This window comes from Lathyrus oleraceus, chromosome 1 (assembly GCF_024323335.1).
Source record: "Lathyrus oleraceus cultivar Zhongwan6 chromosome 1, CAAS_Psat_ZW6_1.0, whole genome shotgun sequence".
NCBI lineage: Eukaryota > Viridiplantae > Streptophyta > Magnoliopsida > Fabales > Fabaceae > Lathyrus > Lathyrus oleraceus.
This window is the reverse complement of record NC_066579.1, coordinates 51,746,892-51,766,996: the sequence shown is the minus strand read 5'-3', so window position 1 is coordinate 51,766,996 and position 20,105 is coordinate 51,746,892. Positions and strand designations below refer to the sequence as shown.

At 38.2% G+C, this 20,105-nt stretch overlaps 1 non-coding gene across 1 annotated transcript; it reads left to right on the top strand.

Moving 5' to 3' along the window:
* The first annotated feature begins 17,253 nt into the window (after window positions 1-17,253).
* On the top strand, window positions 17,254-17,360 carry LOC127116162 (small nucleolar RNA R71). The gene has a single exon (XR_007801141.1). It is a non-coding gene; the product is annotated as a small nucleolar RNA R71 (small nucleolar RNA).
* Window positions 17,361-20,105: the final 2,745 nt, after the last annotated feature.

Below are 20,105 nucleotides of genomic sequence, written 5' to 3'. Positions count from 1 at the left end.
CCTGAAAAATGGTCAGAAGAAGAAGGTGCAGTGAGTGCAGGTGATGCAGTGTGTGTAGGAACATCATGAGCAGGGGACTGGTCGTGTCGGTCATACTCATCATCGGTTCCTTGCCCATCGTCCATAGGGATATTAGGTGGCAAAGGACCGATAAAAGGTGGAGCATCGAGATCATATGTCTAGTTCCTTATATGTCGCACATCTATACGCTGAGAGCAAGGTAAAACAACACTCGGTATAGCTACGCCGTGGATCATGAGGTTATAACCACCCGCTCGCCGCACTTTGCATAATTTCATATCCTTTAAAAATTTCAAGTTAATGGTGCGGTGAGGGAGTGGTTCTAAGGTAGCTAACTCAGCATTGAGATTCAGTGTCCTAGAAATAGAAGTAATTAATCCACCAAAAGAAATGGTTCCTCCTTTTTTCAAAATGGCAGATATATGTGCAAGCATAAAAGGAACATGATTGATCCTTTGATTAGTAAGGCAACCCTGTAAAAATAGCAACTCACGAGCATTACTTTATTAGCATTTTCCCGACCAAAAATACTACATGCCAAAAGATATCGAAAAATACGGATGGCTGGGTTATGAATAGTGGAGGCTAAGATTCCTTCAAAAGAAGTGATAGCCACATTTGATAATCTATTCCAAAAGTTAAATGCTTCGAGTGCCCATTCAGCATCTAAGGGAGTCTCACAGATGGCACCCTCTCCGTAAGGCATTCCTAACAAACCTGCTAAGGCATCGGTAGTGTACTCATATTCAACGTTAAACATTCTAAAACATACGGTACCAACCGTGCTAGCAGTGCCAGGATGAACAGTGTAAATTAGGGAACTCAAAAATTCCCTAGTCAGCCTATCATAGTGGGTTCCTTATTAGCAAAAATATCATGTAATCCTAAGTTATCTAGCATATGAAAAATACTATGGTATGCCCCTAAAGTATACAAGCAGTCCTCATCAACATACCTGGTAGCGAGAATTTCCCGTGTTTGCAACTTCTGCAAAATTTTGCTCTATCGCTCTCCGGGTTTCCCTCCGCGAAGGATGATGTTGTCGAAGTCCATTCTGGCCATTGATGGTGAGTGAAGAGAAAATGGGTTTTTATGGTAAGGAAGTGAAAATGGGATTTTAGTGGGTTTTGATGGAGGAAATTGATGGGTGAAGTTTGGGAATAATAATGGGTTGAAGTTAGGATGATAAAGTTGGGATTTTCCGTGGACTTCAATGGAGTTGGAAGGAGGAAAAAATGGGTTTTGAGAGGTTGAAGAAGGTAAAAATGGTGAAATTAGGGATTCTATCCCGTTAAATGTTCAGACCCCATGGCGCCCACCATGAGGCTTATGGCGCCCGCCATGATGCTGGATTTGGTGTTTGGGCCGGCCTTATTTCTTGTTCTTGGGCTTCACTTTTTCCTTATTTTGCAAAGGAGGTGCACATAGGATTCCATAACATGCTGTTTTTTTTTATTAAGCTTGATAAATGACAAAATAAAATAAAATAAAAAGGAAATAAAAACATAATAATAATAATGTATATATATATATATATATATATATATATATATATATATATATATATATATATATATATATATATATGAATAGTTAGTAATAAGTCACGGATCGAGAGATGCTAGGAAAGGAAATGCAAGCATAAAATCAATAAGTAAAGCAAGCATAAATAATAAGTCTAATAATGGGAAATAAGTCAAGCAAATGGCATCTCTCGGTCGGTGATATCATCAATGTCCAGGGAACAATGGAATCTCCTCAACTTTGGATCCTCAGAGCTCTGCAATCTGTTGACTAAGGTCAGCGATCTCATTGTTCAGTATATCGGCTTCAGTGGTGTAACAACCCAATTTTAGTAATTATTTCTTATATTATTATTACTATATTTTATTTTATTTATTTGGAGTGTTAATTAATTAATTGGTTGTTAGGTAGTAATAATTGATTATATTAATTAATTTGGTGTGTTAATTAATTATTTAGTTGATATGAGATATAATGAATAATTGAATTAATTAACTTGGTGTGCATATTGTGTTAGTTTAATTTAATTGAACTAATTAGAGATATTTAAATATTAGGTCTTATTGGGCCTATTAATTAAATTAGAGGTATCATGCTTTAAGCCCAAATAGAATACTAGTATATAAGAGGTGAGGGGAGTGAGAATTAGGATTCATTTGATCATTTGACAACAATAGAGAAAGAGAAGAGGAAAAGTAAGGAGAAGAGGGGAAGAACAAGAGAGGAGCTAGGGTTTCCAGAAAATCAAAGAGGTAAGGGGGAGAATCCTTATTATTATGGGTTAGTATAATTGGGGCAATGGGTAGAAATATGTTTAGGTTGAAATCCCTAATTTGCATGGTTTTGGAATTGTTAGGTCTTTATGAGTATTCTCGATTTGTGGTGATTTGATTGTGTTAAAACTGTAAATTAATGTTATATACTTAGAGTATTGTATGAGTTATAATTTTCCGAACGTTTGGCTTTTTACATAATCAAAATCGGTGGTCCGAAAGCCCTTCAACGATGAAAAATGCAGAAAATTCTGCATTCTGTTTTATGTTAACCGGTTACCCACCGAGCGTTAACCGGTTACTTGCTTGAAAATCTGCGCAGGAAGTTGATTCTGTTGTTGTGTTAACCGGTTACCCACCGAGCGTTAACCGGTTACTTGCTTGAAAATCTGCACAGGAAGTTGATTCTATTTTATGTTAACCGGTTACCCACCGAGCGTTAACCGGTTACTTGCTCTGTTTTGTGTTAACCGGTTACCCACCGAGCGTTAACCGGTTACCACTGTTGAAAAATGAAAAATTGAGATTTTAAAAAGTTGTATTCATTTGCAATGAGATCTAGTGTGTGTAGTTGATAATTAGCCTATATTTGTGAATGATATATTGTTATGAATGTGTATATGTACCATTGGTGGGTAATTCATAGAGTTGAATTATGGTGATATGTGAAATGTTAAGATGGTAGAGATGATCTTAATTGCATATGTGTTGGTATTTGTACATTCATTCATGGCATGGTCGGCTTCATGGTGGAAGCGGTGAAACTGTGGGTTCACATGGTAGCATACGTTGATCCTTAATTGGAAATAGGCGTAATAGATGTTGATCCTTAATTGGAAATAGGCGTAGAATACGTTGATCCTTAATTGGAAATAGGCGTAGTAGACGTTGATCCTTAATTGGAAATAGACGTAGTGGCTTTGATCTTGTCCGGATCGGAAGCGTGGCTTGGATTCTAGATATTGAATCGGAAAGCGGTGAAACGTTGGGTTCACATTGAGGTACCACATGCATAGAGTCACATGTCTTGCATTGAGTCACATTAGAGTTATGTGATAGTTGAGTGTATGCATTATTGTGATTGTGATGTGTGTATGAGATATGATAATTGAATTTGATGATGTTTGGATACATAACTTGGCAAAGTATATGATTATGTGATAATTGTAGTTATGTGTATTTTTGGGAATATAATATTGGATTTGAATATTATACTCCTTGAGTTTTATGTGTGCTTGAAACCTGTGAAATAAATGTTGGTTAATATTATTTACATGGTTGTATGAAGTGTGATGAATTCCTTTAATTGTTGATTTAATCATTGTGCTTTATTATACTTCTTCATAATGATTTGAATTCTCACCCTTCTGTTGGAATGATGCTTTACACGGCATCGTGTAGATACTCCGGAGTAGTATTGCTGAAGTAAGTGGACGGTAGCTCACTCGAGATTAACCGGAGAGTTTCTGTATTTTAGTTTGAAGACTAGGTAATGAGTCAATGCTCTGGTCATGTAACACGGGGTAGATTGGTAGTATTGAACTCATATCTTATTTGGATATGCATTATGTTATTACTTGTAAACATATTTATTTGAAATTACTGTTGTAGAGGCCATCATGCCAAATATTCTGGATATGGTTTTATTTTATCTTGAGGAGATTATTGAGAGATGATCATGGTATGGGACATGGATCATTTTATGAAATGCATGAGTATTCATTATTTTCCGCTGCGAACGCATATTCATGAATATTCATGATAATTGAGTTGTGTTATGTTAAATGACCAGGTGCATTGTATACTGATGATGAATGATGTTTGGTTTTTGAAAGCTTTTAGTTTTTGAAAATGTCGATGTGACGCTCTTTTGTTTATATGCGTGCTTATTTACTCTGATTATATGTTAAGTATTTTGGGGTAGAAAAGGGGTGTTACATTAGTGGTATTAGAGCATAGTCGACCAGTTGGTCAATAGTCGTTAGGGTTTCCTAATCCCGTTGTATTTGATTTGTGTATCTGACACGATCGATACTGTTTGTCTGGTTGTTCAGGCTGTTCAGGACGATGGTTGCAGGCAGGAATGACGATGCCATTGCCGAGGCGCTGAGGATGTTGGCTGAATCCATTTGTCAGATCCCTCAAGCGAATGCTAGTAACCGAAATGGAGATGATGATGAGTTTCGTGCTTTGGGGAGATTCCAGCGGAACAATCCTCCTGTCTTTGAGGGTGAGCATGAACCTGATAAAGCTCAAGCTTGGCTGAAGCCAATTGAGAAGATCTTCAGAGTCATGAACTGTACTGATGCTCAGAAAGTGCAGTTTGGTACTCATATGCTTGAGAAGGAAGCTGAAGATTGGTGGAATAACACTCTTCAGAGGTTCGAAGAAGACAGCATTGAGGTTACTTGGGCTCTTTTCCGTGATGTCTTCTTGGAGAACTATTTTCCAGAAGATTTCCATGGGAAGAAAGAGGTGGAGTTCCTTGAATTGAAGCAAGGAAATGGTACTGTTGCGGAATATGCTGCTAGATTTCAGGAGCTTATCAAGTATTGTCCTCATTACAATACTGCTAATGCTGAGAGATCTAAATGCTTAAAGTTCGTGAATGGCTTGAGACATGATATCAAGAAGGCCATTGGTTACCAACAGATTACTCGTTTTACGGAGTTGGTTAACAAGAGTCGAATTTATGATGAGGATAGTAGGGAGAGTGCTTCTTTCTACAAGAGTTTGAAGAGTAAAAACCAAGATCGTGGGAAACCGTATGATGACAAGAGGAGACAATCTGGTTTTGGCAAGAAGCCAAGTGGGGGAGGATCTTCTACTCCACTTAAGTGTTTCAAATGTGGCGTTGAAGGTCATCGTGTTGTTGATTGTAGTAAGGATTCTGTGACGTGTTTCAATTGTGGCAAGTGTGGTCACAGAGCAAACCAATGTGGAGTTGGTTCGAGTGTGACTTGTTACAATTGCGGTGAGAAAGGTCACATTAGTACCAAATGTGATAAGCCAAAGAAGGAGCAAGCGAAGGGAAAGGTGTTTGCATTGTCTGGTGCAGAGGCCACTACCGATGATAGGCTAATCCAAGGTACGTGCTTTATTAATGGTACACCTTTGACTACCATTATTGATACCGGTGCAACATATTCTTTCATTTCTTTGGATTGTGCTAAGAGACTGAATCTTATATTATCTGATATGCGTAGAAGTATGGTTATTGATACACTTGCTATGGGTTCTGTTTCCACTTCCTATATGTGTCTGAATTGTCCGTTGAGTATCTTTGGTAGGGATTTTGGAATTGATTTAGTTTATCTTCCTTTAGAGCAACTTGATGTGATTTTGGGTATGAATTGGTTAGAATTTAATCGGGTGCATATCAACTGTTTCGAGAAGACGGTTAATTTTCCTGAGGTTGGTGCTAAGGAAGATTGGTTCGTGTCTGCTAAGCAAGTTGATGAATTGGTGCAAGGTGGTGCCGAGTTGTTTATGTTGTTGGCAACTTTGGATATTCGTGAGAAGAGGACGATTGAAGAATTGCCAATAGTTTGTGAGTTTGCAGAGGTATTTTCGGAAGATATAAGTGATTTACCGCCGGAACGTGAGGTTGAGTTTTTGATTGATTTAGTTCCTGGAACTAGTCCTATATCGATGGCTCCCTATAGAATGTCTGCTTCTGAGTTGAAAGAGTTGAAGAGTCAACTTGAAGACTTGCTTGAGAAGAGGTTTATTTGTCCTAGTGTGTCGCCGTGGGGTGCACCTGTTCTGTTGGTCAAGAAGAAAGAAGGTTCGATGAGATTATGTGTTGATTATAGACAACTGAATAAAGTGACGATTAAGAACAAGTATCCACTTCCGAGGATTGACGATCTGATGGATCATCTGGTTGGAGCTTGTGTGTTTAGCAAGATTGATTTAAGGTCTGGGTATCATCAGATTCGTGTAAAGGCTGAGGATATTCAAAATACTGCTTTTTGGACAAGGTATGGTCACTACGAGTACTCTGTGATGCCTTTTGGTGTGACTAATGCACCTGGTGTATTTATGGAGTATATGAATAGAATTTTTCATGATTATCTGGATAAGTTTGTTCTTGTGTTCATCAATGATATATTGATTTATTCTAAGAGTGAAGAGGATCATGTCGGGCATTTGAAGGTTGTGTTATTGGTGTTGAAAAAGAAGAAGTTGTTTGCTAAACTCTTTAAATGTGAGTTTTGGTTGAGTGAAGTAAGTTTTCTTGGACATGTGATTTCGAGTGGTGGTATTTCTGTGGATCCTACGAAGATTGAAGCTGTATCTCAATGAGAAGATCCTAAGTCTGTTGCTGAGATTCGAAGTTTCCTTGGTTTGGCTGGTTATTATAGGAAGTTCATTGAAGGATTTTCTAAGTTGTCGTTACCATTGACGCAATTGACTAGGAAAGGTCAAGCTTTCATTTGGACTTTGCAGTGTGAAGTAAATTTTCAAGAGCTTAGGAGAAGATTGACTACGGCTCCTATTTTGATTTTACCGGATCCGTTAGAAACTTTCGTTGTGTATTGTGATGCTTCTTTGTTGGGTTTGGGAGGTGTTTTGATGCAAAAAGGGCAAGTGGTAGCTTATGCTTCAAGGCAACTTAAAGTTCATGAGAGGAATTATCTGACGCATGATTTAGAGTTCGCCGCCGTGGTGTTTGTGTTGAAGCTTTGGAGACATTATTTGTTTGGATCGAGATTTGATATGTTTAGTGATCACAAGAGTTTGAAGTACTTGTTCGATCAGAAAGAATTGAATATGAGGCAAAGGAGATGGTTGGAATTCTTGAAAGATTATGATTTTGGTTTGAATTATCATCCTGGAAAGGCGAATGTTGTAGTTGATGCATTGAGTAGGAAGTCATTGCACATGTCTATGTTGATGATTAGAGAGTTTGAATTGTTGGAGCAATTTAGAGATTTGAGTTTGGTTTGTGAAGCGACGCCTTCGTGTGTTAAGCTTGGTATGTTGAAGCTTACGTGTGGCATTCTTGACGAGATTAGAGAAGGTCAGAAGTCAGATTTAAAATTAGTCGATGTTATGACATTGATTAATCAAGGCAAAGGTGGTGACTTTCGGATTGATGAGAATGGTATCATGAGGTGTCGTGATCGAGTTTGTGTTCTGGATGTTGCGGATTTGAGAAAGAGGATTCTTGAGGAAGGGCATAGAAGTGGTTTGAGTATTCATCCTGGTGCTACTAAAATGTATCAAGACTTGAGAAAGATGTTTTGGTGGCAAGGTATGAAGAAGGATGTAGCGGAATTTGTGTATTCATGTTTGACTTATCAAAGGTCAAAGATTGAACATCAAAAGTCGTCTGGTTTGATGCAACCGTTATCTATTCCCGAGTGGAAGTGGGATAGTATCTCTATGGATTTTGTTTTGGGTTTGCCGAGAACATCGAGTAATTGTGAGGCGATTTGGGTCGTTGTGGACAGGTTGACGAAATATGCTCATTTTATTCCGATAAGGATGGATTATTCGATGGAGAGACTTGCTAAGTTGTACATCGAAAGGATTGTGTGTTTGCATGGTATTCCGTCGAGCATTGTTTCGGATAGAGATCCGAGATTCATTTCGAGATTTTGGGAAGGTTTGCAAAGTGCTTTGGGTACGAAGTTGCGTTTGAGTTCGGCATATCATCCGCAAACTGATGGTCAAACGGAGAGGACTATTCAGTCACTTGAAGATCTTTTGAGGTCTTGTGTTTTGGAACAAGGAGGAAATTGGGATAGTTTCTTGCCTTTGATCGAGTTTACGTATAACAACAGTTTCCATTCGAGTATTGGAATGGCACCTTTTGAGGCTCTTTATGGTAGAAGGTGTAGAACTCCTTTATGTTGGTACGAATCGGGAGAGAGTGTTGTGGTTGGACCCGAGTTGATTCAAGAGACTACGGATAAGATTAAGATGATTCAAGAGAAGATGAAGGCTTCTCAGAGTCGTCAAAAGAGTTATCATGATAAAAGGAGGAAGGCTCTTGAGTTTGAGAAAGATGAGCATGTGTTTCTTCGAGTTACGCCAATAACGGGTGTTGGTAGAGCTTTGAAGTCGCGTAAGTTGACGCCGCGTTTCATTGGTCCTTATCAGATTTCCGAGAGGGTAGGTGAAGTGGCATATCGGATTGCATTACCACCGTTACTTTCTAATCTTCATGATGTGTTCCATGTGTCTCAATTGAGGAGGTACATTGCGGATCCATCGCATGTTGTTCCTTTAGATGATGTTCAAGTGAGGGATAATTTGACGGTCGATACATCACCTATGCGAATTGAAGATCGAGAAGTGAAGAAGCTTCGTGGTATGGAGATTGCTTTGGTGAAAGTGATATGGGGCGGAGTCGCCAATGGCAATATTACTTGGGAACTCGAGGATAAGATGAAGGAATCGTATCCGGAGTTGTTCGTTTGAGGTGAATTTTCGAGGCCGAAAATCTTTTAAGTGGGGGAGAGTTGTAACAACCCAATTTTAGTAATTATTTCTTATATTATTATTACTATATTTTATTTTATTTATTTGGAGTGTTAATTAATTAATTGGTTGTTAGGTAGTAATAATTGATTATATTAATTAATTTGGTGTGTTAATTAATTATTTAGTTGATATGAGATATAATAAATAATTGAATTAATTAACTTGGTGTGCATATTGTGTTGATTTAATTTAATTGAAATAATTAGATATATTTAAATATTAGGTCTTGTTGGGCCTATTAATTAAATTAGAGGTATCATGCTTTAAGCCCAAATAGAATACTAGTATATAAGAGGTGAGGGGAGTGAGAATTAGGATTCATTTGATCATTTGACAACAATAGAGAAAGAGAAGAGGAAAAGTAAGGAGAAGAGGGGAAGAACAAGAGAGGAGCTAGGGTTTCCAGAAAATCAAAGAGGTAAGGGGGAGAATCCTTATTATTATGGGTTAGTATAATTGGGGCAATGGGTAGAAATATGTTTAGGTTGAAATCCCTAATTTGCATGGTTTTGGAATTGTTAGGTCTTGATGAGTATTCTCGATTTGTGGTGATTTGATTATGTTAAAATTGTAAATTAATGTTATATACTTAGAGTATTGTATGAGTTATATTTTTCCGAACGTTTGGCTTTTTACGGAATCGAAATCGGAGGTCCGAAAGCCCTCCAACGATGAAAAACACAGAAAATTCTGCATTCTGTTTTATGTTAACCGGTTACCCACCGAGCGTTAACCGGTTACTTGCTTGAAAATCTGCGCAGGAAGTTGATTATGTTGTTGTGTTAACCGGTTACCCACCGAGCGTTAACCGGTTACTTGCTTGAAAATCTGCGCAGGAAGTTGATTCTATTTTATGTTAACCGGTTACCCACCGAGCGTTAACCGGTTACTTGCTCTGTTTTGTGTTAACCCGTTACCCACCGAGCGTTAACCGGTTACCACTGTTGAAAAATGAAAAATTGAGATTTTAAAAAGTTGTATTCATTTGCAATGAGATCTAGTGTGCGTAGTTGATAATTAGCCTATATTTGTGAATGATATATTATTATGAATGTGTATATGTATCATTGGTGGGTAATTCATAGAGTTGAATTATGGTGATATGTGGAATGTTAAGATGGTAGAGATGATCTTAATTGCATATGTGTTGGTATTTGTACATTCATTCATGGCATGGTCGGCTTCATGGTGGAAGCGGTGAAACTGTGGGTTCACATGGTAGCATACGTTGATCCTTAATTGGAAATAGGCGTAGTAGACGTTGATCCTTAATTGAAAATAGGTGTAGCATACGTTGATCCTTAATTGGAAATAGGCGTAGTAGACGTTGATCCTTAATTGGAAATAGACGTAGTGGCTTTGATCTTGTCCAGATCGGAAGCGTGGCTTGGATTCTAGATATTGAATCGGAAAGCGGTGAAACGTTGGGTTCACATTGAGGTATCACATGCATAGAGTCACATGTCTTGCATTGAGTCACATTAGAGTTATGTGATAGTTGAGTGTATGCATTATTGTGATTGTGATGTGTGTATGAGATATGATAATTGAATTTGATGATGTTTGGATACATAACTTGGCAAAGTATATGATTATGTGATAATTGTAGTTATGTGTATTTTTGGGAATATAATATTGGATTTGAATATTATACTCCTTGAGTTTTATGTGTGCTTGAAACCTGTGAAATAAATGTTGGTTAATATTATTTACATGGTTATATGAAGTGTGATGAATTCCTTTAATTGTTGATTTAATCATTATGCTTTATTATACTTCTTCATAATGATTTGAATTCTCACCCTTCTATTGGAATGATGCTTTACACGGCATCGTGCAGATACTCCGGAGTAGTATTGCTGAAGTAAGTGGACGGTAGCTCACTCGAGATTAACCGGAGAGTTTCCGTATTTTAGTTTGAAGACTAGGTAATGAGTCAATGCTCTGGTCATGTAACACGGGGTAGATTGGTAGTATTGAACTCATATCTTATTTGGATATGCATTACGTTATTACTTGTGAACATATTTATTTGAAATTACTGTGGGAGAGGCCATTGTGCCAAATATTCTGGATATGGTTTTATTTTATCTTGAGGAGATTATTGAGAGATTATCATGTTATGGGACATGGATCATTTTATGAAATGCATGAGTATTCATTATTTTCCGCTACGAACGCATATTCTTGAATATTCATGATAATTGAGTTGTGTTATGTTAAATGACCAGGTGCATTTTATATTGATGATGAATGATGTTTGGTTTTTGAAAGCTTTTAGTTTTTGAAAATGTCGATGTGACGCCCTTTTGTTTATATGCGTGTTTATTTACTCTGATTATATGTTAAGTATTTTGGGGTAGAAAAGGGGTGTTACAAGTGGCATGTGTGGCATCATATACTTCGACCTGCAAAGCAACACTAGTGAGCTCCTGGCGGAGCTGGCCTATCTTCATACGAAGCTTAACAAGCTCAGAATGTGTACTTGGACTCTGAAGATTTGGATTATTGGTGAGGACTTTGATTCTGGTAGGTGCGACTCTCTACTCATCTACTGTCTCACCTTGGCCTTCTATGGCATAGGCCCAGTTGGCCTAATCATAAACACAAGTTACCTGAGGGTCTGGTAAAGTAAAGTAGCGGATAGTCTCACCCTCGATCAAGAGCATGTATTGATGCAGGTGGAAAGAAGATCTCCTCGTGAGGCCACGGTCCAGACAGAAGTCAATATCCATCAAAGTATAGCTGCATTAAGATGTTAGGTGAAATAGTCTTCTTTCAAGTCGTAGGGCGGAGGCTATATGGGTTACCGTGCCTCCAACATGTATAGGACTCACAGCGGAGCGAGCTTTAAGATAGAGACTCTCGATCAGAAAAGCTCTGCACGCTACCGGGCGTGACTGAGTGGTACAATACATGAAGAAAATCTCTTCAGCACTTACGTGTGTATCAGTGTCACTCTTCCCCAGGAAGGTGTGGGCAATAATCATCTGTAAATATCTGAAAGCAGGATTATGGATCTTGTTAGAGATTTGGGTGGAAGGGTCAGGGCTACCTTCACATGTAATGTCACTCCAGAACTTCTCAACGTCTCTACTTAGGAAATAGCTCATGGGGAGCTCAGATGAGGCATCATAAGTAGTCTGAAATCCAAGTAAGTCACTGAAACATTTGTGGTCGAAGGTGTATTCTGTCCCAAACAACCTGAAATTAATGTAGCCATCATCACCAGCGTGACCAACATAAGGCTCGTAGTTCAGCGAGCTCAAGAACTCCAAAGTGAGGTTCCTGTAAGTGACATGCATCGCTTCAAGATACTCATCCCATTGCAACTGATTGCACAAATGCCTGACACTAGGCTCAATGCCTAATGCTCCCATGCAGCTTGAATCAGGATATCTGGTGGGTAGCATTGGACATTGGGAAAGCATGGTGTAGCGTTGCTCCTGTACTGGGTCACGAAAGATCATTGGCATAGTGTCGAAATTCTCCATCCTGAACAGTTAGGTTAAAAACAGAGGACACCTGAAATCGCAAACATTGCAACTGTTAGTCTAATATATATATATATATATATATATATATATATATATATATATATATATATATATATAACAAATGAAAATATAAATTGAAATAGTAAAAGTAAAGTAAAGGAAAAGAGAAATCATGGGTTGCCTCCCATGCAGTGCTTAGTTAACGTCATGAGCTTGACGATTTGAACTTTATATATCAGAGGTAGGAACTGGAGGGTCGATCAGAGTATGGCCAGTGCATTCTGTGTGGATGTCACCTCCTTGATATTGCTTTAGTCTTTGTCCATTTACCACAAACGGATTACAGGAATTGTTCCGGATTTCAACTGCTCCAGATTTGAGGATTTTGGAAACCTTAAAGGGGCTTGTCCATCTCGAACGCAGCTTACCTGGAAAAAGTCGTAATCTGGAATTGAAAAGGAGAACAGATTCGCCTATATTAAAGTCCTTTTTCACAATCCTTTTGTCATGCCATGCTTTGGTTCTTTCTTTGTATATAATGGCATTCTCGTAAGCGTTCTGGCGGAGTTCCTCCAATTTGTGGATATTGAGGATTCGCTTCTCGCCAGATGCTAGGTAATCCAAATTCAGGGTCTTGATAGCCAAATATGCTTTGTGCTTAAGTTCAAAAGGTAAGTGGCATGATTTTCCATAGACTAACTGGTATGGTGTAGTTCCAATAGGGGTTTTGTAAGCAGTTTTGTAAGCCCACAATGCTTCTGTTAGCTTTTCAAACCAATCTTTTCTGGATATTGAAACATTTTTTTCCAAGATTTGCTTAATCTCTCTGTTTGATACTTCCACTTGACCATTAGTCTGGGGATGATATGGTGTTGCTACTCTTTGTTTTACTTCATACTTTCTTAAGAGTTTATCGAATATCCTGGATATAAAATGTGATCCACCATCGCTTATGACAAGTCGTGGTACTCCAAATCTGGGGAAAATATTATTTTTAAACAACTTGATGACTACTCTTGTGTCGTTAGTGGGTGAGGTTATAGCTTCTATCCATTTGGACACATAGTCGACGGCTACCAAAATATACTTGTTTCCCATCGAAGATGGAAAAGGTCCCATGAAATCAATACCCCAAACATCTAATAATTCCACTTCTTGGATGTTCTTCAAAGGCATTTCGTCGCGTCTTGAGATGTTTCCAGCGAGCTGGCACCGGTCACATTGGACAATATAAGTATGGACATCACGCCATAGTGTTGGCCAATAAAGACCAGCTTGAAGGATCTTAGCATATGTCTTGGATGTGCTTGAATGTCCACCATAGGGTGAAGAGTGACAATGCTCTATGATATTTCAGACTTCTTCTTCCGAGACGCAACGTCGAAAAATGTTATTTATTCCTCTTTTTTAAAGGAGTGGTTCATCCCAATAGAAATATCTTACATCTTTAAAGAACTTCTTCTTTTGTTGATAACTGAGGTCAGGTGGTATGATATCAGCGGCTATATAATTCACAAAATCAACGTACCATGGTACTCTGCTAATTTTTGTCATAGGTGAAATCATCATTTATAGGTAAACGGTCTGGCTTCAAATGCTCTAGTATGGAAAGATGGTCAGCAACTACGTTTTCTTTTCCTTTTTTGTCTCGGATATCTAAGTCGAACTCTTGTAGCAAAAGGATCCATCTGAGTAACCTAGGTTTCGCATCCTTTTTGCTTAGAAGGTAACGGATAGCTGCATGGTATGTATAGACTATAATCTTAGATCTAACAAGATAAGACCTAAATTTATCAATTGCAAAAACTACAGCTAGGAGTTCCTTCTCTATTGTCGTATAATTGAGTTGAGCAGCATCTAGGGTTCTACTAGCGTAATATATCACATGTAATTTCTTATTTTTTCTTTGTCCTAAAACAGCTCCTACAGCGAAATCGCTAGCATCACACATTATTTCAAAAGGTTAAGTCCAATCCAGAGTTTGTAAAATGGGTGCTGAAATTAGTGCTTGTTTTAAATGATTAAAGGCTTCGATACATTTTTCATTGAAAATGAATTCAACGTCTTTCATTAGAAGGCCGGTCAGGGGTTTAGTTATTTTAGAGAAATATTTGATAAAGCGTCAGAAAAAACCGGCGTGTCCAAGAAAACTTCGGACTTCTCTAACAGTCTTATGAGGGTTAAGGTTTTCTATCACTTCTATCTTTGCTTTGTCGACCTCAATGCCTCTTTCAGATATTATATGTCCTAACGCTATGCCTTCTTTAACCATAAAATGGCACTTCTCCCAGTTTAATACAAGGTTAACTTCCACACATCTTTCTAGGACTTTCTCAAGATTAATGAGGAAATTCTCAAAGTCAGACCCACATACCGATAAATCATCCATGAACACTTCCATAATTCCGTCGAGATAATCTGCGAAGATTAACATCATACAACGTTGGAAAGTAGTTGGCGCATTGCAGAGTCCAAACGGAATTCGTCTGTAAGAAAATGTTCCGTAGGGACAGGTGAAGGTTGTTTTCTCTTAATCCTCGGGGTGTATGGGTATTTGGAAAAATCCAGAATATCCATCCAGATAACAAAAGTAAGAGTATCTGGCAAGACGCTCAAGCATTTGATCTATGAATGGAAGGGGGAAATGGTCTTTCCTAGTTGCCTTATTTAGTTTCCTATAGTCTATGCACATACGCCATCCGCCTTCTATATGTTTAGCCACATGCTCGCCCTTCTCGTTCTGCACGACTGTGATGCCTCCCTTTTTGGGTACCACATGTACAGGACTTACCCATTTACTATCGGAGATCTGATAGATTATACCAACTTCTAGCAGTTTAAGGACTTCCTTCTTTACCACCTCACTCATTACAGGATTGATTCTTCTCTGGTGTTCTCTGGAAGGTTTTGAATCCTCCTCTAGCGAGATCCTGTGTATACACACGGATGGTCTTATACCTTTTAAATCAGAGATGTTATATCCTAAGGTAGAGGAGTATCTTCGTAAAACATTCAAGAGTTGGTTTGTCTCGTCTTGGTTTAAGGTGGCACTAACTATTACTGGGCGGTTCATTTCTTTATCCAAAAACTCGTATCTTAGGTTCTTGGGCAATTCCTTAAGTTCTTGAGCTGGTTTTTGAGAGTTTGGTGAAAGGTCTGAAGTAAGGGCCAAACATTCGTTAGTGTGAGGTTCTGTTTCCTTTAGCTCGTCATCCTTTTCATTCGGGTTTGAAAATGGTTCGATCATAGGTTCTTCTTGATCAAATTCCCTTATGCATTCATCTATGATATCAATCGCGTAACATGCATCTCCTATGATTGGTGCCATCAAGAACTTTGAAAGAATAAACTCTATCTTTTCATCTCCTACTTCGAAAGTTAATTTTCCTCTTTTAACATCTATTATAGCTCCGGTTGTTGATAAAAATGGTCTACCTAAAAGGATAGGTATATCATCGTCTTCCTTGATATCCATGACCACAAAGTCTGTCGGGATATAAAGTTGACCGATCCTAACGGGGATGTCTTCTAATATGCCTACAGGATACTTAACAGATCTATCGACTAATTGGAGGGACATCTTAGTCGGTTGTAATTCTTCCAAGTTTAACCTTTTACACACAACTAAGGGCATTAAACTCACACTAGTGCCTAAGTCTAGGAAAGCTTTGTCGATCACATGACTCCCTAGAATGCAAGGTATAGAAAAACTCCCAAGGTCTTTCTCCTTCTTAGCAAGTTTATTCTCGAAAACAAAGTTGCATTCCAAGGGTTTGGGATCGTGAAGCCTGTGCTTGTTGGTTAAGATGTCTTTGAGAAGTTTGGCGTAAGATGGAATTTGGGTGATGGCTTCGGTGAAAGGAATCTCTACATGAAGCTTCTCTATTACTTTTACAAACTTTTGGTATTGGTTATTGATTTTGGTTTGTTTAAGTCTTTGCGGATATGGGATTGGTGGTTTGCACGGGGGTGGTGTTTTGTAAGTCTTATCCTTAGCTTCTCCTTCTTGGTCAGTTTGTTTTTCAGGTTCCACCAGTTCCTCTTCTTGGTTGGTAGGTATATTTTCTTTATAAGCTTTGGACTCGCTCATTGCTGGATTATGAGGCCCTTCGTAAGCAGTCCCACTTCATAATGTGATAGCGTTAGCTTTCCCTCGAGGGTTGAGTTGAGGTTGTCTAGGGAATTGTCCTTCAGGTGTAGTTTGCGGGGCTTAGTTTTGTGCAACCTGTGAGATCTAGGTTTCAAGCATCTTATTGTGAGTAATTATCTGATCAACCTTAGTCCCTAATTGCATTATCAGTTCGTTTACGTGAATGTTCTGGTTTAGGAATTCTTTATTTTGCTGAGTCTGGCCTGATATAAAGTTCTCCATGATCTTCTCAAGGTTAGGCTTCTAGGGCACAACTTGCATAGGTTGATTTGGTTTTTGGGCTTGAAAACCTTGTGGTCTTTGAGGTGCAAAATTTGGGATAGGGTTCTGGTTTTTATAGGAAAAATTTGGGTGATTCTTCCATCCAGGGTTGTAAGTGTTTGAAAACGGGTTACCATGGGCGTAATTCACTTGGTCGGTGTTCAGGTCGTTCAAAAGGTTACATTCCGCCAATTCGTGTCCTTTAGATCCACAAAGTTCACACTTTGTGTGGACTGCCGTTGCGGTGTTAGAGTTTGTAGAAATATGTTCAACCTTAAGGGCTAAAGCGTCCATTTTCGCTTGCATCATTTCCATAGAACTTATCTCATGTATTCCACCTTGGGTCTCCTTTTTCTCTATTGATGCTTGTTCAGTTCCCCATTGGTAATGGTTTTGGGCCATATCCTCAATTAGGTCACAAACTTCAGGGTAAGGTTTATTCATCAACGCGCCACCAGCGGCAGCGTCGATGCTCATCTTTGTGTAATAATGGAGTCCATTGTAGAAGGTATGAGCGATCAGCCATTGTTCTAGGCCATGGTGTGGACAAACTCTTAACAGCTCCTTGTATCTCTCCCAAGCTTTAAAAAGTGATTCTCCTTGGTTTTGAGTAAATCTAGTTATTTGGTTTCAAAGAACAGCAGTCTTACTAATGGGAAAATATCTAGCAAGGAGTACTCTCCTAAGGTCTTCCCAAGTAGTTATTGAGTTAGCTGGAAGTGAACCTAACCACGAACGTGCTCTATCTCTGAGGGAGAAAGGAAATAATCTTAAATGAATCGCATCAGGTGAAGCACCGTTGGATTTAAAGGTGTCGGCCAGTTGGATGAAGACTTTTAAATGTTGATTTGTGTTCTCAATAGCGAGACCCGCGAATTGGTTCTGTTGCACTAATTGTAGTAAAGATGGTTTTAGTTTGAAATTGTTGGTAGGAATGAGGGGGTTTACTATACTAGAACTAGGTTCCTCGTCAGAGGGTTAGGCAAATTCCTTACGAGGTGTTCGGTCGCGATTCTCGGCCATAGCTTTCTTAATTCAGAAGAGTAAGAGGCGTGTATGAGTGTAACGTTCGGGTTCTGCTAAAGGATCTACTAAATTTCTGGTACTACGGGTTCTTCACATTTACCGGCTAATAATGCCTTAGTCTAGACGGTGTAACAACAGGGTACGAAATTTGACGAAATTGATCCCCGGCAACGGTGCCAAAAACTTGATCGCTCTATTCGCAAGTGCACGAATCGCGTCAGAGTAATATAAAAGAATATCGATCCCACAGAGACCAAATCGTCAATCTATCGATTGCTATTGTTACGATGTTTATCTAAGACGGTACAAATGAGATATTGATGTCACAAAATAACAGTAAATAAAGAAAATGATAAATACAGTGCAGATAAATATAGGCTTGAATGTATTTCACGTTAGTTAAACGATGTTTCGATTGTCTAAATAGAACTACTTATGGGGCAATATTTTCTACTCTTGAAAAGAATCCATTTAACAGGAATTGTCGCTTTCGCATATTCAGAACCGAGTTTACCCTTAAATTAAGGCCTTTTATTGTCACTTATAAAAGGTGCGCAGAACGCTAAAGTAGTAAACCTATTTTTAAGAAATAAGACTCGTAAGCTTAGTTGAAAAGTGATTTTGATTCGGAAAGTTTTACCTAAGGAGTTTCCTGATTTTAAATCTATCAACGCGTCCGAAAACAGTTTTAAAAATCGTTTTTCCTTAAAGTGATAAAAATTCCTAGTTAATTAAGCCAGGGTGCTTTCGCACTCCTTGAGTAGTTAAAATTAACCAAGTTTATTTCAGAAAACTCGAATTAAAAATCAAAACAGCCCATAAAGCATTTCTATAGATGCAATATGTGAAACATCTCTTTAACTGCGATCCTTACATTCTAACCTTTGAAAGATTTAGCCAGACATGGTAATACAAACAAATATAACGATATTGAACATGTTAAAAAAAAGTTTAGAATGAAAGGCGTAAAGAACAAGTAAAGCGTGTAAAACAACTAAAACGAGCAATAAAGATAATGGCGAGAAAATTAAATAATGTTAAGATAATGGTAGGAAATTAAATAAAATAAAGCATGACAAGAAATTAAACAAAGTAAAGCATAGCAAGGAATTAAATAAAGTAAGGCATAGCAAGTAAAATAAAAAGGCGATTAAATTAGAACCTACTCCAAACGGAGGCTTTAAATCTGGTATAAGGAAGTAAATAAACCTTTGACTTTGAAAATAAAGACGACAACAAAATCAAAGTGCTCCAACTCAATTTCACTAAGGTGCGATAACCTCTCGATGTGACGGATTACCGCTTTTACTGATGATAATATAGTCTTAGTGTTGTAAACAAAGTTGGATGATTTGGAAATGAACTAGAACGACCTATTTATAGAGGAACTCAGCAGCATGCAAAGACCAGGATGCCCTTCGACTTCTCTTTAGTGGGAACGTGAAATGCAAAGGCGGCGCCCACCACCCCTCTATGGCGCCCGCCATGTGAGTAAATGGGGAAGTTCATGGGATCGTGGCAGTTTCCTCCTGGTTGAGGGATGATGTGTCATGGCTTCTCCTATAGCGGCCGCCATGCAGAACGCCATGAGTACAATTTTTGCCGAAAACCCTAATTTTATGGTCTTTTTGCTTCGTTTCTTCTAAAAAGGTCCTGAAAGAGCTAAATACCTGAAAACAACACAAAAGAAAGCATAACACATGCAAAATGATAATAAAGACCTAAAATCATGTGAAATCCGAGTCAAAAACACAGTGCGATTCAGTGTGATCATTCAACATTGAATAAAATTCTATTAGTAGGCTTGATCGGTTTCTTATTTCTTAATGATTAATAGATAAATCAGGTTAAAAGGATAATTTATTGGTAAAGAGAAATTTCTGATCATTGCCCAATTTTTATTAGATTTAATCATTCAAACTGAGGCCCTAAACCCTCTAAGTTATTATCATCCTACCTATATCATCCAAAGTTTCTATCTGTGGTTGAAGAGGTTTGGAAGTCACCAAACATACAAGGTGTTTCGTATTGGAGATGCTTATAGTGCACTTGGATGCACTCGAGTCGTTTACGTATCCCAAGGGAAAGTCTAACTTTTGATTTTGTAATTTATTTTTATAGTTGATATGGTTTGTTCAGTTATCTTCACCTATATATAGGAGTGATTGAGCACCAAAGAAACCTGTCACATACCTTGAGATTCAGTCTCCAATTTACAAGTGTTTCTCATTAACAAGTGCATTCTTCTCTTCCTTCGTGAAAGCACTTATCTGATAAGTTGTAGCTCTTAGCTCAAAGATTCTACCTTTCTTTATTCCTTTGATTCCTTAATCTCTCATATCCACTCACGCTTTTACC